We start from the raw sequence: 18,481 nt of genomic DNA on the forward strand, positions 1-18,481 counted from the left end.
ATGATTCCATTTATTTCAAATGTGCAGACAAGGCCAACTTGTAGGAACAGAAAGCAGACCAGTGGTTGCCTGGGGCTGGGGGTGGGGACGGGGACTGATTGCAAATGGGCACAGGCTGGGGTGGTGGCCCTGCTCCAAAGCTGGATTGAGGGATGACTGCACAAATGTAGGAACGTACTGAAAGTCGCCGGATGGTACACTTAAAATGGTGGATTTTATGATGTGTACATTGTACCTCAATAAAGCTGTTTTTTAAAAAGAAAGAAAAGTGCTTCGGGCTTTCATCCTTCACTTGTTTAACCACCATTTCTTGAGTGTTTCCCCCATGTGGCCTCTGCTGGCTGCTGGGCACACGGGGTAAATTATAGTACAAGTAGCTAATGGAGACGAAAAGGCCACTGCTTATCTTAACTTGCCTCTCATCCCTCACAAGGGCCCCGTGAGGTGGGCCCTGTGACCCTCACCCCCAATTTACAGATGGGGAGAGTGAGGCTCCCAGCGGGAGTGTTGTGCAAAGTAACCCGATAACTGTCAGCGTCAAGGTTTGAACTCTCGCAGCCCACAGCCCGGCCCTCACTCCCACCCGCTTCACCTCCCCCTTGGTCCTCACACTTGCCCCTGTTCTGATCCAGCACAGCACCACAAAGGCAGCCTGAAAGCCTTCACCCTGGGAGCTGGCCTCCACCCCTCTGTGGGACGACCTCCCCTTGCTCCTCTGTACCTTTGCTCACACCCCTCCCGCCCTGCCGCGGCCTCCGCTGGCTGCCGCCCCAAGTCCCCATCTGCCCTTCAGGACCTGCTCTCGTGTCCCGCCCATCCTGAACTTCGTCCTCCTCCAGCAGGGCGTCCCACTCAGGGGGCACACCTCCTCGACTCGGCCTGACATTGGGGTCCCTGTCTTCCCCACCCCTCCCCAGACCTTGGGGGCTGGTCTAGGGGGTGAAGGTCTGTAGTGAGTTGACTTCTGTCCCCCAAGAAGATCCATCCAAATCCTAACCCCCAGAACCTGTCAATGTGACCTTATTTGGAAATAGGATCTTTGCAGATGGAATTATTTAAGGATCTGGAGGTGAGATCATCCTCGTGGTTCTAAATCTAACCACCAATCTCCTTATAAGAGACAGAAAAAAAGACAAAGAAGGGGACGGCCACGTGGAGACAGAGGCAGAGATCGCAGTGATGTGCCTACAAGCCAGGAAATGCCGCAGATTGCCAGCAACCGCCAGAAGCCAGGAGAGAGGCCTGGAACAGGTTCCCTTCAGAGCCTCCAGAAGGAACCAACTCTGCCCACCCCTCGACCTTGGCCTTCTGGCCCCTCAACTGTGAGAGAATAGCTTCCTGTTGTTTTCACACATGCAGTCTGTGGTCATCTGTTACGGCAGCGCCAGGAAACTCAGACAGGGTCCATGCCCAGTGCGTGTCTGCACCGCCAGCCCTGACACAGCGCTGGCCCCATCTGGGAGAACCAGAAACGTGTTTGAGTCTAAACCTCCTTGTCCCTCTGATTCATCAATTGGAGCTTCCTCCCTGAGACAGTCAGAGATGCTCCAGGGATGGTTTTGTCTTTTCTAGAAAATCGGATACTGCATCCGTGATCCGCCACCCTGCCCGTCTTCACTGTGAGCTCCTCACCACTTCAGAGCAAGAGGCTCTGTCCTCACAGCAAAACCAGTCCAGGACAAAGGCCACTGAGAATGAGAACAGAAATCAGCATGTCATGGTGAAGGGCGGGGGGCGGGCACGTAAGTTACAAAGGAAAGAACAAAGAAGCTCAAGGGGGCTCCTGGAGCAGACTGCTCTCCTTCCTGCTCTGGATGCTGGGACACAGGTGTGCTCAGCCAGGGAAATCACAGAGCTGTTTCCTCATGATGCCTGCCCTTTGCAGGCTGTATACTTTACTTCCATGAAACGTTTTACAAATGGAGCCAAGAATTATGAACATGAACTTATTCTGCCCTCTATGTAACAAAACTGTAGATATAATTGGACTAAAGGGCTGATTTTTAGGACCAGTCAAATAGAAGTCAAAGCTTGCAGCGGGGTATTTTCCAGTGTAATTTTTTTTCTAAGAAAGTTCTATGATAGCGAAATACAACATCCTTCACTTTGGTTTTTTTGTTATGACTGGCCCACTTGACACCCAGAGAGCGGGTAGAACATTACTTCTGGGTGTCTCTGTGAGGGTGTTTCCAGAAGAAATTAGCATTTGCAGCAATGGACGAAGGTAGATGGTCCCCCTGGATACAGGTGGGCCTCACCCCATCCACTGAGGGCCTGAACAGAGCTAAAGGTGGAGGGAGGGGGAATTTGCTCTCTGTCTGGCTGCTTGAGCTGGGACATTGATCTGCCCTCTGTGGGCTGGTTCTCATGCCTTCAGACCCGGACTAGAATCTACACCTCCGCTCTCTGGTGCCCAGGCCTTCAAACTACACCACCAGTTTTCCTGAGTCTCTAGCAGCAGACAGCAGGTTGTAGGGCTTCTCAGCCTCCATAATTGTGTGAGCCAACACCTAGAATGAGATTTATTATAAGATACAATATATATTCTACTTGTTCTGTTTCTCTGGAGAACCCCAATAGAACAACAGTGAAAGCAGGTCCTTTCTCCAGCATAATTGAGGGCTTCACCATATCAGAGTGTTCTTTTGGGAGCATCTTGCCGATTCCCTGTTCTTCTGTCACTTGCTGTCTAATAGCACCAGGCTCTCCTTCGCCACTTGCTTGTGACTGAAGCAGTTCCCTGACCTCACCTGCAGGACTTCATGAAACTCCGCACCTTTGCCGAGAGTCACAGCTTGCCTTTGCTGTTGGTCTGCATTGTGTTTGCCTGACTCTGGAGAAGGTCCAGAGTCCAGATATCAGAGAGACACGAGCCACGCTGACTTGGCAGGTGAGAGTGACTCCTGCAGTCAGACACAGGGTGGTGATCAGGGACTACCTTATAAGCGGTCATGTCAAAGTACCAGAAACTTGGGGCTTAAAACAACAAATTTTATTCTCTCACAGTGCTGGGGACCAGAAGTCCAAAATCAAGGTGTTGGCAAGGTGGGCTCCTTCTGAAAGCTCTAGAGGAGAATCCATTTCCTTGCCTTTTCCAGCTTCTAGAGGCACCCACATTCCTTGGCTCGTGGCCCCCTCCTCCCTCTTCAAAGCCAGAAGCCTGGCATCTTCCCATCTGTCTCTGTCTGACCTCTCATTCATCATCACATCTCCTTCTCAGACCTCTTTTCTCCCTCTCAGAAGGACCCTGGTGATTACCTTAGGCCACCTGGATAATCCAGGACAATCTCTCCATCTCAAGATCCTTAACTTTTTCATACCTGCAAAGTCCCTTTTGCCATATGAGGCAACATCATCACAGTTTCTGGGGTTTAGGGTCGGATATCCTTGTAGGGGGGAATATTCCATATTATCAGCCACCTTCACCACCCCCCAAACCTAGCCACCCCCTGCTCCTTGCTCTCCCCTAATTGCCCAGAGCCCACCCCATGCCTTCCTCCTTCTCTGGCCAACCAGCCGCCCGTGCCCTGCAGCCCCGTGCCCTGCTCGGGGATGAGTTCATCCGCGCTGAGGACTGGATGATTTCCACCACCAGTCCGTCGCCTACTCCCTGGGTGACTCAGGAAGAGGTCACTGAACATCCAAATCTCCACCCCAGTCTCTCAACGACAAGTCTCATCTGCCTGCCATGTCCACGGCGTGCTAAGGGACATTTTCCTCTGTTCAGCCCCTCCTTAACCGCACCCCCCATTAGTCAAGGTCCAGGCAGGTGACAGGGTCATGTGGACCGGTGGGCAGGGCCCGGACATCAGTTGTGCAAATCTGCCTGCTGCTTCTGCTGTCCAGGTGGCGGGTGGGTAAATGCTCGGGACGGGGCTTCCCGTGTCCGCCTTCTCCAGCGGCATCCACAGTGTGGTGAGTCTGCGACTTAGAATCAGGAGGAGAAGGTCTCACAGCAGTTTCAACCCCAGACACATCCACTGCCCCGGCACTCACGGGAACCCCACATTCCGGCGCTGGACATTCATGTTGAGATGGTGAAGTGGGCTCAGCCCCCTCAGGAGCCTCAGGAGGAGGAGAAGGGCGTGGCAAGCCCCAAATTGTGAATTTCTGGGGCCCTGACTATTCAATAGCATCAAAACTAGAAACTGCTACTCCTGTATCTGCCCACCAGGGCTGTTGTGGGACTAAATGAGACTGAGGGGGGCTTTGTAAGGGGCATAAACAAAGTACAAAGCCATGATGGACCAAGTGTCCGTCGAACGATGGATGGATAAGCAAAATGTGGTCTGTTCATATGATGGAATATTATTCAGGCTTAAAAAGGAAGGAAATCCTGATGCAGGCTGCACCCTGAGTCAACCTGGAGGACGTGTGCTTGGGCAAACAAGCCAGTCACACAAAGACAGATACTGTAGGAGTCCACTTGCATGAGGGACTTGGAAGAGCCAAGTCCACAGGGACAGACACTGTAAAGGTGGTCGCCAGGGGCTGGAGAAGGGGCGCGGGGAGTTGTTCACTGGATACAGTTTCAGTTTTGCAAGATGAAAAGAGTTCTGGAAATAGATGGGGGTGATGATCTCACAACAACGTGAACATGCTTACGATTTTCAACTATACACTTAAAAATGGTTAAGATGGTAAACTTTATGTTATATGTATTTTACCACAATTTTTTAAAAAACATAATGAATTACCACCACCACCTTCATCCTCTTCCCCATCTTCCTCATCCTCATCTTCATTCCCCACCGTGGATTCAGGCTGGGACGGCTAACAGTCTCCACCCACGTGCTGTCTGTGATCCAATGGGAGCGCCTGCCTGGAGCTCCCCCCTGAGATCAAGGCTTAACAGGACTTTGTGCCTGATCGATGAGTGATGTCTGCTAGGGGATTGTCAGCAGCCGTGTGGTTCATCCTTCTTGGTTTAAGGTGTTGTGCCTCCCGGGGCATTTCACTTTAACAGGAGGATTTGAGGGCTGTATGTTCAAGGGTGGAATCTGTAGCACATGTATAATGGGAGGAGCCATTTGGGGGAGGGAACTTTTCTAGGAGCTCCCACCCACCGGCGAAACTACAGAGTGATTTCCAATTCCACGGAGAGGTCAGGTCTGCCATGGAAGCTTCCACCATCCTGCAGGACACCTGATTTTCCGTGCCAAGTTGTGGGTGATTTTCCCAGCTTCCTTTTCAAATCGATGAAATCAGATATGGTTTGACTAGAGAAAGATTTGCAGGGCCGTCGAGGCAAAAGTCAATTTCCGTAATCACATGGAGATCCTGATAGGTAAGTGTGCCAACAGGTGAGTGACCGTGTGATTGAAACACATTTGTACTAAAAATATTCTAAAAGCCCTTCTCTTGATTTATACCCAAAAGAAAATATTGCAAAGGAGAATGAGTTTTCAACTCAAGTAGCACTTATGCTTGATCTAACTAAATTAAGCTCTTTTGAACAGGTGTTTTTGCTCTGTTGCCTGTAATAAAAATAACAATAATGTGCATTCAGAGGGTGTTGCATCCTCTCCAAAGCACAGATCCTTTGCAGTGTACAGTCCCTCTCATCCGTGGGGATGATCAGCAGGGTGACAGGCAAGGTGGATGGGGGTTTGGGGGCATGAGTTAACAGTAGCTGATCACATTTGGTAAAATCAGCAAATTTCAAATACACAGGAAAGCCAATGTCACAGTGCTCTGAGGCCTGGAAATAAAGAGGCCAGAAGCCGGGTCTTCCCCTCGTTATGGACTAAATCATTTTCCCCCCAAAATTCATATGCTGATGGTATTTGGAGGTGGGGCCTTGGGGAGGTGTTAGGTTACATGAGGTCATGAGAGTGGGGCCCACAGGATGGAATTAGTGTCCTTACAAGAAGAGGAAGAGGGACTTCCCTGGTGGCGCAGTGGTTAAGAATCCACTTTCCAATGCAGGGAACACGGGTTTGATCCCTGGTCGGGGAACTAAGATCCCACCTGCCGCGGGGCAACTAAGCCTGTGCACCACAACTAGAGAGAAGCCCGTGCACCACAACAAAAGATCCTGCATGCCGCAACTAAGACCTGATGCAGCCCAAAATAAAAATAAATAATTATTTTAAAAAAAGAAGAAGAGGAAGAGACATGGCCCTTCCTCTCTCCTGCAGCCATGTGATGATACCGTGAGAAGGCAGCCCCCGCCAGACACTGGAACTTCTAGTAATCTTAGACCTTGACCTTGTACTCCCCAACTTCCAGAACTGTGAGAAATAAATGTCTGCTGTTCAAGGCCCCTAGTCTGCAATGCCCTGTTTTGGCAGCCTGAGCTGACCAAGACACCATCTTTTCTCTGAAGTTTGAGCTTGGGGCCCTGGTGTAGAGACGTCAGGAGGTGTAGCTTCGAGTCTCAGGCCTGAGCTGACCCAGAGGAGCCTCGGGACACATCCCCTCCTACATGGAGAGCGCTGCCCTCCCTGTGGCTGGCCCACCCAGAAGTCGCACGGGTAAAAGGCAGGGACTGGCCCGACACCAAGCTGCTTGCAGTTCCCACCACTCCTCTCCCGTGACCCACACGTTGCTGCCTGATTTCAGGTGGTTCCTATGCACACATTCCCCGGTCCCTTCACCCCGGTTAATTCCTTCTTCCTTAGCTTTTAAAATGGATGCTCATTCAATACCACCTCCTCCAAGAAGCCTGTCCTGACCAGCCACCCCTCAGAAGAGTGACGACTCCCTGCCCTCCTGCAGATCCCAGCACTCACGGTTGTCACTGTCTTTTGTACATCAGCCTCCCCCCCGGAGCGGGAGCCGTCTGGGGCAGAGCATGGGAGTTATCCCCGTAACCGGCACAGAACAGGCTCGACAGATGCTTCGAGACCTCAGTTTAACGTGAGGCTCGCTGGTCCCCACCTGCAAGCTCAGCCCTGTCACAGGTCTGGGAGGACTTGAGGAGCCTGAAATCTATGCCAAGTGGCTTGTCATTAGTCCACAGCCCAGCCTGCAGTTCAAGGACCTACTATCGTGACTGTAAAACAAGCCCCCAATCCAAACTCAGCCCAAGACAGGGACCGGGATCCAGCTCTGCCCCTGAATACCAGCCCTAAATCACAGCCAGGACCATCTGTGGAGTGAGTCCTACGTGCCAGCCCATGCGCCAGCTCTTTACATGAGTCACCTCCCTCCATCTTGTATGACAAGCATCATCACCCCATTTCCCAGATGAAGAAACTGAGGCTCCTGGAGGGACCTGTTTGGGCTCCCTTTGCTGGCAAGTGGCTGGGCTGGGATTGAATCCCACCTGACTCCACAGCCAGAGGTCCTCACCCAGTGTCTGGACCACCACAGGGGCAGCTGGGTCCAGGGGAAGAAGGGGGTGGGGCCCCTGCCAGAAAGAGTCCAGAATTTTCTACTGCTCTGGAATGCATGCTCTCCTTGCAGACACTCTCACTCATCACAAAGGAGCGAGCTCTTCTCTCCTTACCCTTGACATTTTTCTTTGTATTGAGATTATTTTGATCGCAAGCAAGGGCATCCCAGCCAGAGTGCACAGCATGGGCAAAGGCATGGAGGTGTGACACGGGATAACAGATTTAGGAAGCTATGAATCATTCAGGGCGGGGCTGCCAGCAGTGGGCACGAGGCTGGAGAGGCAAGCCCAGGCAGAGTAGTGAAGGGCTTCAGATACTATTCCCCAGGTCGCAGGAGACCCAGTGGGTCCGACACGTTGCCCTTCAGGAAGTGCCCCCTGGTGGCTGCTCAGCAAGGGGGTTGGTGGGTGATTCTGTGCCATCCCTAAATTACTCACCCAGACCTCTCCTCCAAGGAGTGTCAGCCCCAGGGCGATGCCAGTAGTAGCTGACCACAGCCCGGCCCACCACAGCATCTGGGGACCCCAAACCTGGACTCACCACCCTTCCCCTGGGTTTCCAGGCTTTCTTACCCTCAGACAGCCTCTCTCCCCACCCTCCCCATTCAATGCAGTGATAACAGAAAACACAGGTAAAGAAAACACAGGCTGGGACATGAAAGGGCATCAGCTTTCATTACAGAAAACAAACGAGGTCCCAGAATGCCAGGGAGCTTACGCTGCAGAAATTCCAAGGCTCCGTGGATGAATAATATATGAATAATCATATAACTTTGCACTTTTAAAATGCTTTAATCCAAGGGTTTCAGGCACTTTGAAAATCACACATTTGATTCAGGGAACATCCTCCAAACACCTCCTCTCTAAGCTGGGCACTGGGTAATCCGGAATCATCCGTGCATTCAGGAAAGACCCAGGGGTGCTGCCTGGGTGCCTCACTCAGAGAGGTGATGACAATGGTTCAGTGAAAGGGCTTTCACACAGGCATGGGCTCGGGTTGAGGGATCCCCACAGGAAGATGTAGCTCTCCAGGGTCAACAGCAGGCAGTGTCCCACTCCTAGGCCTGAAGGAGCAAAGGGGCTGATTGTGGACACAGTGACATCTGTAGCCATGAGCGGGACCTCCGGACAGGAGAGCACAGCCTCTTCTAGGACCAAGTGCAGGCAGGTAGGAATGAAGGAGGAAATACTCCGGCCTCTCTCTCACCGGGCCTTCCAGCCTCCCACTGGTGAATCCCATTGGCTGAACACGACAGGAAGTCAGAGCCGACTGCCTGGATGGGCACATCCATAGAGGTCAGCTTTTGGGGCTGCAGCAGGGTTGGGAAGGGGGATTGAGGGGGTCTGAGGGTGGCAAACAGACGATGGCCTGAACACTGGGAAGGTACAAGCACTCAGAGGTACAAGGGCTGCTGCTGGTCCTTGTGGCATCACTAAGAGATGGATATAATTCTTACTGTCATTTTACAGTTGTAAAGGATGTTATCGGCTGAACTGTGTCCCTCCAAAATCCACATGTTGAAGTCCTAAAACCCCAGCACCTCAGAATGTGACTGTATTTGGAGACAGTGCCCTTAAAGAGGTGATTAAGGTAAATGAGATCATATGGGTGGGCCCTGATCCCACATGACTGGTGTCCTTATAGGGAGAGACTAGGACACAGACACACAGGGATGACCATGTGAGGACACAGGGAGAAGACGACCGTCTACAGGCAAGGAGAGAGGCCTCAGAATAAACCAACCTGCCTTCACCTTGATTTGAGACTTCTGGCCCCCAGAACTGTGAGGAAATAAGTTTCTGTTGTTAAGTCAGTGGTCCTTTGTTATGGTGGCCCCGGGAAATGTCCTACAGAGGAACTCACCAAAAGCAGCACAGCCAGAGAGTGGGATCTAGGAGGGCAGCCAGGCCTCGCTGCCTCCAGATCCTCAGGCCAGTCCTCATCACCATGCTGCCTCCCCCCACATCACCTCCCTCCCCCACATCCTACGTTAAGGACCTGATGTACCTACTTCCTGCTGAACCCAGGGCGCCTCATTCCCAGTACTCCATAAAAGGCCCTTATTAGGAATGATGTCTGATACCTCTCCTGACACCACTGATGCTAAGCAGACATGCCTTATTTCTCTGGGGCGTGGCACCAGAGGAGTCTCTGCTCCCCCAGGTCAGAATTCCAGGGGAGTGGGTGACCCTGAACCAGGAATCACCAATGAGGGCTCCTCTCTAAACCCACAATGGCCCTTCTGTGGAGAACAAAGGTCTGTTTGGGGCCTCTCCCACCCAAAGAAGTGGTGAGACCGACCCAAGGAATTGGAGTTGGGGGCACAGGTTCCATTGTTCACCCTAATTTATATAAATCGAAGTACCCAGCCCAAGACTTGAACACAAGCCTTTTTTTTCTTAACTTTTCTACTGTGCAGTATTTATTAGTTTCCCAGGGCTGCTGTCACAAAGTATCACAAATCGAGTGGCTTAAACAACAGAAATGTATTGTCTCCCGGATCTGGAGGTTAGAAGTTTGGGATCAGGTATCAACAGGCTGGGTCCTTCTGAGCCAGAGGGAAGATCTGTTCTAGGACCCTCTCCTGGTTTCTGGGGGTTTGCTGGCCATCCTTGGTGTTCTTTGGCCTATAGATTTCTGCCTTCATCATCACATGGCTTTCTGTGTGTGTGTGTGACCCCATATCCAAATGTCCCCACTTTTAAAAGGACACAGTCATGTTGGATTAGGACCCATCCTAATGACCTCACTTTAATTTGATCATCTGTAGAGACCTTGTCTCCAAATAAGGTCACATTCTGAGATCCTGGGGGTTAGGACTCCAGCATATGAATTGGTTGTGGCGGGGGGGCGGGGGAGGTGCGGGAACCACAATTAAACCCACAGCACAGTCTAATATACACACAGAAGAGTACATGAAACAGAAATCTCCAGCTTCACCAGGACTCTCACCCAAGTGACCACAACCCAGGACAAGAAGCAGACCATGGTGGTCCCAAAGGCCCCTGTGCCTTTCCCGAGGTAGCCAGGATCCGACTGGGATGTCACGGCAGCCTTGCCGTGCTGTGTGGTTCTGCACCCACAACCCATGTGCATCTAGACCCAGAGCTCAGCTGTTATGACATCACATAAATGGAGTCACACACAGAGGCTAGCTTCTTTTGCTCATCATGTTCGTCAGGTCCACCCTCTCACCGAGCATGGCTTCCTGCTGCAGGAGACTCACCCAGGGCCCCGTCGTGGGAACACAGCACTGTCTGCATCCATTTCCACTGTGTGGACACAGCACCATCCCCTCGGGCTGTCCGTGCATCCCTGTCCGTACATCCCTGCCCACGGAACGTCAGGGTGGATCTGCTGGATCCGAGGAGACGAGCATCTTGACTTCCCTGGAGAACGGCAAACTGTCTTCCCAAGTGGTGGCACTGCCCGAGGGCAAGTCTCAGGGGGAGAATGGTGCACGGCATCCAGAGGAATTCGAATGTCTGTTCTCCAGAGCTGGGTTGCCGGTGCTCTCGGGAGGGGGGCCTTTTCTGGGCACCAGCTCTGGGCCAGGCATCCGTCCGCTTTGTCTGGAATCATCTCCTAACGGCCCTGGAAGGTGTGGTCCACACGTCCCCACTTCCCAGGTGAGAAGTGAGAGGGCTGAGTGACTGGTCCAGGGTCACATGGCAGATCTGAGTTTGGATCCCAGACCTGTCCACGCACATGTGAACGTGAGGGAATGCACAGAAGGAAGTCAGGAAGAGAGAACTTTCAGATCTAACACCCTCATGCCAAGCGTAAGCTGAGAAGCGCAGAACAGGATATGACATCTCTAAACAGGCACAATATTGCTTAATTCTCCCCGGCCCCAAATCCCTCACACTATTAGCTCCTGGACATTCGGGAGCCCGTGCTCTGACTCCAACAAGCTGCCCTAGATGTGTTCAAACCTCAGGGTGATTTAAATGTGCTTTGTGCTTCACGATTTATAAATGAAGCCCTGGAGAAAGCCTGCTCAGGTGGCCACAGCGCGCATGTTCGTAGAACAGCAGTCACGTGAGTTATTTCTGGTGTGCTGAGCGGGAGGACCACACTTCTTGCTTCTGCAAGCCTTGGAGGATCTGTCCTGACCAGGGAAATCTCAGAGAATTTATTCTTAGGTAGAATCTGGGCTTTGCTCCCAGCTTTCCTAATCATCTCTCATGCAGTTAATTTTCAACCGTTCAGAGCAGTGAGACGTGCCAGCGATTAATCGGAAACATTAATTCTCTGGAGTCCCATTTTCAGCCCATCTTGGCACCCTGGTGAAATCGTCAACATCAGCTAAGTCTGTCCTCCTGGCTCTGGGCCTCTCCTTCCCCGGGATCAGGACCTGTCCCCCAAGCACCACGGTGGCTTCCAACCCAGGATAAGTTACCCTCAGTCAGCACTTTTCAGGTTACAAAGCCCATTCACGGGGGGCGGACATGTGGGTCACCCCTTGGCGAGGAGACAACGGGTAGCCCCGTTTTACCAGATGAGGAAACTGCGTGTCTGGGAAACAAGCCGCCCGGCACAGAGCTAACATCAGGGCTGGAGCCGGGACCACACTGCTCTCCCCCACGGCTCATCTGAGCGCTGTGGTCACAGGACCATGGATATCACAGTTTCCAATCTCCTGGGAGACTGACATGGGGGGAACAACTATCGAAGCGGCAAGGTTAACAGTGCTAACTGCCTGGGATGATTTGAATTGCGTCCTTCCAGAATTCATACACTGAAGTCCCAAACCCTGTGCCTCAGAACATGACCTTATTTGGAAATAATAAGTTCCACTGCAAGAGTAATTAATTAAGATGAAGTCATGCTGGAGTTGGATGGACCTAATCCAACACTGACTGGTGTCCTTCTAATAAGGGGATATTTGGACATAGACAGGCACGCAGGGAGGAGGCCACATGATGATGCTGTCAGAGATTGGGGTGACGCTTCTAGAAACCAAAGATCCCCAGCAAACCCCAGAAGCCAGGGCAGAGGCCTGGGACGGAGGCGCCCTCTCGGCCTCAGAAGGAACCAACCCTGCTGATACTTTGATCTCGGACTTCTGGCCTCGGGAACGTGGTGTAGGCCCCCAGTCTGTGGACCTCGTTATAGCAGGACACCAGGGCCCTGCCTCTTAGCAGGACGTGCAGGATCTTGAGGCTGGAGTCCAAACTTGGGCCCTGCGCTGCCGGCCGGGTGCCCTGGGCTGCGCCTCCCACCCCCTTGGAGCTTCAGAGTCTTTAGGAGTTAAGGTTGCCTTTGACAGCAGATTCTTAAATCTCACCCCCAAATGGCTTAAACAATAAGGAAAAGGTACTATCCTCACGTCACAAGAGGTCTGGAGGAGGGGTCACTCGGGGGCCCTAAGTGGAGACCCAGCTCACCCCGTGCAACCCCCTGGCCCTCAGAACCGGGACATAACAAGTGTGCGTGGTTTTAGGCTGCTGAGTGCGGGGCTGTATGTGACGGAGCAGCGGGAAGCTCATACAATGCGGAACAAGGTGAAAACGGAAGCTGGCTTGCGGTCCCTCCTCGTGGGAGCCGGGAAAGCTCATTCAGACAGGAGATCACAATTGAAATGAACTAGACCCATGTGTATCAACACAGATAAATCTCCAGAAACATGGTGTGCAGTGAGCTGGGCGAGTTGCTAAGGGGATAACTGTGCGGCCCTCTATGTAAATATGGGGGACAGCATGCATCACTACAGCTAAAATGCCCTTCGGTGCAAGCGCCAAGCCGCCCTGCGAATGGCAGCATCACCCTGGGAACAGGGGTTGCTTCTGGGGATGGGAGGAGGGGCGGGAGGGATCAGCACCCACGCTGTATCGGCAACATTCAGGTCCATCGATGGATCTGGAGAGAAAGAAATCTAAAACTGTAAACAGTGTCAATGGTGGGTACATGGGTGCTTTTTGGTTGTTTTCTGAATTTTTCTGCATGTGTTAAGAGTTTTAAAAACACTTACATTGGTTCTAGTACCTGGGCCTGCCACTTACAATCCAAGGATTTGGCCAAACTTGGAGAAAATCTCCAAATGTCTTGTAGACCTATGGGTGGACCCATCCCTCCATCCCTTGGCCAGCACCGTCGCCCCCACCCCTTGCCCCCGAAGCCCTCTCACGGGTCACTGTGGTGCCCTGGCTCCTCCTCATGGAGAATCGGAGCCCTAGATCTCCCTGGGGTTGGCACTGGGTGTGAGGCAGCTCGAGGATGCACAATGCCGCCTCCTGGGGTTGTGCAAGGTTCACACGGCACAGCTTACAGGGCAGCCCAGCCCGTTAAGATCTGTGTCCAGCGCTAGCAGTTCTAATGGATGAAGGCGGAGGGCCTACGTCATCAAGGCTGTCCGAGGGGCAAGATCAAGCCCCAACCCTCCCACCAGGGGATGGGACTCCGTGTCCTGAGCCGCACCATGGGCCAGCTTCTCCTTGTGTTGTCTGTTTACCCTCCCCACTCCTCCCGCCCGGGCAGAGATTAAGCTGCCCCTTATTCACAGCCTCCCCTCTGCCTCTGGAACACCTCCTAAACTGCTCCACCCCACTCCCCTTCTCCCCCATCTGCCTGGCTAAGGCCTCGAAGACTCAGCTCTGGAACCACCTCCTCCAGGAAGCCTGCCCTGATCCCTGAGTGCAGGACTCTGGGCGCCTCCCCTCTCCAGCAGGGCTCACATGTCACCCACATGGAATGAAGGATGTCAGCGTGTGTGTCGTCTTCTCCACTAGCCTGTGGGCTCCCTGAGGGCAGTGGCCACATCTCATTCCTCACACCCAGGGCCCAGTGCAAAGTAGCCCTCCAGGGGATGATGAATGAACGAGTGAGCGAAGTGACTTGCCCAAGGTCGCACACACAGTTAATGGGCGACCCTGTACCCCTGATGCCAAGCGCACCCTCCACCCTCACAGTGACAGCTCAGTAAACACGCCAGCCCCACTGGAGCAGGCGTCCTGAGCTGTCTACACGCGGCACTCCACAAGATGCCCGTTCCAGAAGGAACCAGAGCTCCACTCCAGCCAGCCTCCCCAGGCCAGGACACCCAGGGCCCCAGAGGGCCAGCGCTCCCCAGGAGGGGCCAGCCTGGCCATGCTGCCCAGGGTTCCTCTGACCCCCGGGGCCTGAGCTGAACTCAGACTGACGGTCATTCTCCCAGAGCCTCAAGTTGGACTTCTTTCTTAAATTTAGAAATAAATTGTTGAATGTAGAAGGAATGCATTCCTGTTGAAAAAGAACCTCAGCGTTCAGATGCATGTGAATAAGCACATAAAGAGTAAGTGTGCCCTCCCCTCCCCCACCCAGCCATTGTGAACAAGTAGGTGTGGATCCTTCCAGATGTTTGCTCCCTCCCCCCTCCACACACACACACACACCAGTGTTTACTTCACGACGCCTAGATTTCAACATTGACATTCTGCCCTCTAACTCCAACGAAGCCTTGTATGCTTTGTCTAAAAGTAGATTCTAAAACACAGCGTCCAACACAGAGTCTTCGTAAAGATGTGGTTAAATAAATATTATCCGCTGCCCAGAATCAAGAAAGCATTTAAGACGCATAGAGAAAAAATGTAATCCAACGTCATTAAAACCACCACTCAAAAGAGACTCTTCTTTGGGTCAATGAGAGAGAATCTTCTTTCATTCTTTCACTGAACAAACATTTATTGAATGCCTATCACGGAGCGGATGCTTCTCTAACTGCTGGGCACACGGCAGGAATCCCTGCCTTCTTGAGCTTATTTTCTAGTGGAGGGAGGGAGACCATAAACAGAGAAATAAACAAAACTCTATAGTGTGTCAGACACTATGTTCCAAGGGAAAATACAAAGGCAGGAAAGGGAGCCGGGGGTGCAGCGGGGGTCTGACCACAGATTTTGGGCACCGCTCCAATCACTGGCCCGTCTCCTGCCCCCCTCTCTGTTGGCACCCACCTGTGCCCAGGGCCCAGGCACTTTCAGATTGGGAGAAAACATCACACCCTGAGCCTGGCATCTGGGTCCCTGAATGGCCAGGGAGGGCTGGATGAAACAACACAGACCTGTGAGTGGATTAACTCCCTGGGCGTGAACCTTAACCTGTGAGAAACGGGATGGAGAGAAAAGGTAGGCAGACCCATCCCACCTCTGTGCTCTCACCTGCGGACTCCTCCAAAACACGACCCCTTCCTGCAAACTTTCTGGAGAATTCCTGTGCACTAAGCGGCCTCCTGTGCATCGTCATGGTTCACCGTGAAACCCGTGACACAGTGGTCCCTTTCCCCATCCTCGCTGGTTCCCTTTCCCCTCATCCTCACCAGCCTGGACTGGCACCTCCCAAATGAAGCACGAACACCGCAATCCTAGCCTCAGGCTCTGCTTTCTTTAGGACCACAAGATGCAGTTTAAAACATTCCAAAAGGCACTATCCTCACTAAGAAAGGACATTTGCCAAAAGCCTCAAAGAGGAGAAAGAAGCAGCCATGCGGATATTTGGGAAAAGAGCATTCTAAGCAGAGGAAACAGCAAGTGCAAAGGCCCTGAGGCAGGAGCATTTCTGGTGGTTTCTAGAGATAGCAAGGAGGTCAGTGTGGAGGGAACACGTGAGCAGGCAGGAGAAGAAGCGGGGGTGACGTCTGAGTGAAGCAGGAACCAGCTGGAGGTCTCTGACCGCGGGGTGACTTGATACAGCTCAAAGTTTTAAAAAGGTCACTCTGGCTGCTGAGTTGAAAACAGACTTAGGGGGATGCAGCGGGGAGGCAGGGAGACCTGATAATTCAATAATCCAGGTGTCAGAGGGTGGAGGCTTGAATCAGGATGGAAGTGGCAAGAAGAGGAGAGACTAGAAGAGGGATTCTGGATATATTTGGTTGGTAGAGTGAACAGGCTGTGCTGGCGTATTGAAGATGGGGCATAGGAGGAAGATAAGATTCAAGGATGAGCCCCAAGACTTCCTGTCTGAGCATGGGAAGGATGGAGTCACCATCAACTAAGATGCGAAAAAAAGAGGGAGGAGCAGTATGTGGGAAAGGACAGAAGTCTGTGTTTGGACATGTTAAGTTTGAGCATCAGTTATACTCCCACGGTGGGAAATCATATAGGCAGCCGGACATACAAGATTTGAGCTGAGGGAGGCAAATGAGGATGGCGATGGATATGTGATAGCCCATGTTCATGTTAGTGCTTTGAGTCTAGATGAGATCACAGGGTAAAAAACATAGATTAATAAGAAAAGAGTCCGAGATGGGTGGGTGGAGGAATGGATGGATGGATGGATGGATGGACTGATGGGTGGGTGGAGAGATGCATGAGTGGATGAGTGAGTGGGTGGATAGGTAGATGGGTGGGTAGATATTAGAATGGATGGATATCTGCTGGGTAGATGTATAAACAAGATAGGTAGATTGATGAATGGATGTTATGATAGATGGGTATTTGTTGAATGGATGTTATGATAGATGGGTATTTGTTAGATGGATGGATGCATGGATAGGTGTTAAAATAAATGGGTTTTGTTGGATAAAGTTTGAATGAAGATATTTGTTGGGTAAATGGCTGGTTGGGTGCATGCCTGAGTAGGCGAATGAGTGGTTCCTCTTGGGATGTTTAAAATGCTTTAAGTTCTTAAAATGCAAGTGTTCAAGAAAGTTCACTGGTCAGCCTCATTTCTCTCAATGAAAATGTCTCATAGTTCGGTAGTTATTTGTGAAAAGAGTGAGCACTGGGTTAGGAGTACAGGACTGCTCTCAGGGAGTGGGCCAGGTGGCAGGTAGATGGTTCAGAAGCCTACATGAACTGAGCACTAACTGTATGCAAGTGTCATGCAAAACATACACATTACATTGCTGATCTTCCCAAAGCCCCTATGATTAGGATGACGGTGAAATTTATTGTCCAAACCCAGCAGGGACACCGTTGAGATGAAAGTGAGCACTCTCAGTAATTATGCCATGATGGCATGCACACACCAGGACTGTCTCAGGCAACAGGACACATGGTCACCTATCTGTGCTGTAATATTTGTCACCCCCAATTTAAAGATGAGGAAACTGAAACTCGGGGACATCAAGCAGCATTAGAAGGTCCCCTCCTTCTCAATGGCCCCCTTCACATCATTTCCAGCACTAAATGCACCCACCTGACTGGGCAAGCCCCTCAGGGCCATCACCACTGACCTCAGACACCACTGCCCATTCGGGGGGCTAACCCACCACCCTTGTGCAGGCACAGACATACTTCTCCACACGACCCTCCATGGCACTGAGGCCCTCACTTCCACTGGCCCTCAGCTTGGAGAAGGCTAATCCATGCTGCTCCCCCTTCTGTTCTCAGCCACACTCTTCCCAATGCCTGTGTCTGATCCGGGGGATGGAGGATGTCCTGATGGGGGTCCCTAGCCTCCTCAGGCCCCCCACTCCGGAAGCAGCTAAGAAGGCAACTGAACAGACATCTCTTTTCCAACACCATAACCTTACTTCTTCTCTTTTTTGAAGAATAATTTATCATGAGTTGAATAATCTGTCAAAAATTTATCACAAAGTGAACAACATTCATGTAACCACCACGCAGGTCAAGAAATGGGTCATTGCCAAGTCCTCCAGCGCCCCTCCTTGAGCCAGGCCCCCCTCCCGATATAACCCCTATCAAAAGGTAACACACTGGGAACTCCCAGGCGGTCCAGTGGTTGGGACTCCGCACTTCCTCTTCTGGGGGGCCAGGTTCGATTCCTGGTCAGGGGGCTAGGATCCCACAAGCACACGGCCAAAAAAAATTTTTTTTAAACACTTCTCTTCTTTATAGATTTCTATCTAAGCCAGCATTCCAAGACACTATATATTTTAACAGCCTTATTGCAGTATAATTGACAGATGATAAACTGTACTTATTTAAGGTGTAAAATCTGATAAGTTTTGACCCTGTACAGCTCGTGAAACTATCATAATCGAGAAAATAAATCCATCACCCCAAATGTTCCCTGGTGCCCTTTGTAATCCTCTCTCCACCGCTCCCTCCTCCCCACAGCCCTAATCCCTGGGACACCACTGACTTCCTCCCTACACACCCCTGAGGTTCCCCACCAAGCCTCTGCTCCCTCTGCAGCCCCCATGCAGCTCACCTGAGCCCCAGACGCCACCTTCTCTGTGTGGCAACACCGTCTGTGTTATC

This window comes from Hyperoodon ampullatus (assembly GCF_949752795.1).
Source record: "Hyperoodon ampullatus genome assembly, chromosome: 1".
Classification (NCBI taxonomy): domain Eukaryota; kingdom Metazoa; phylum Chordata; class Mammalia; order Artiodactyla; family Ziphiidae; genus Hyperoodon; species Hyperoodon ampullatus.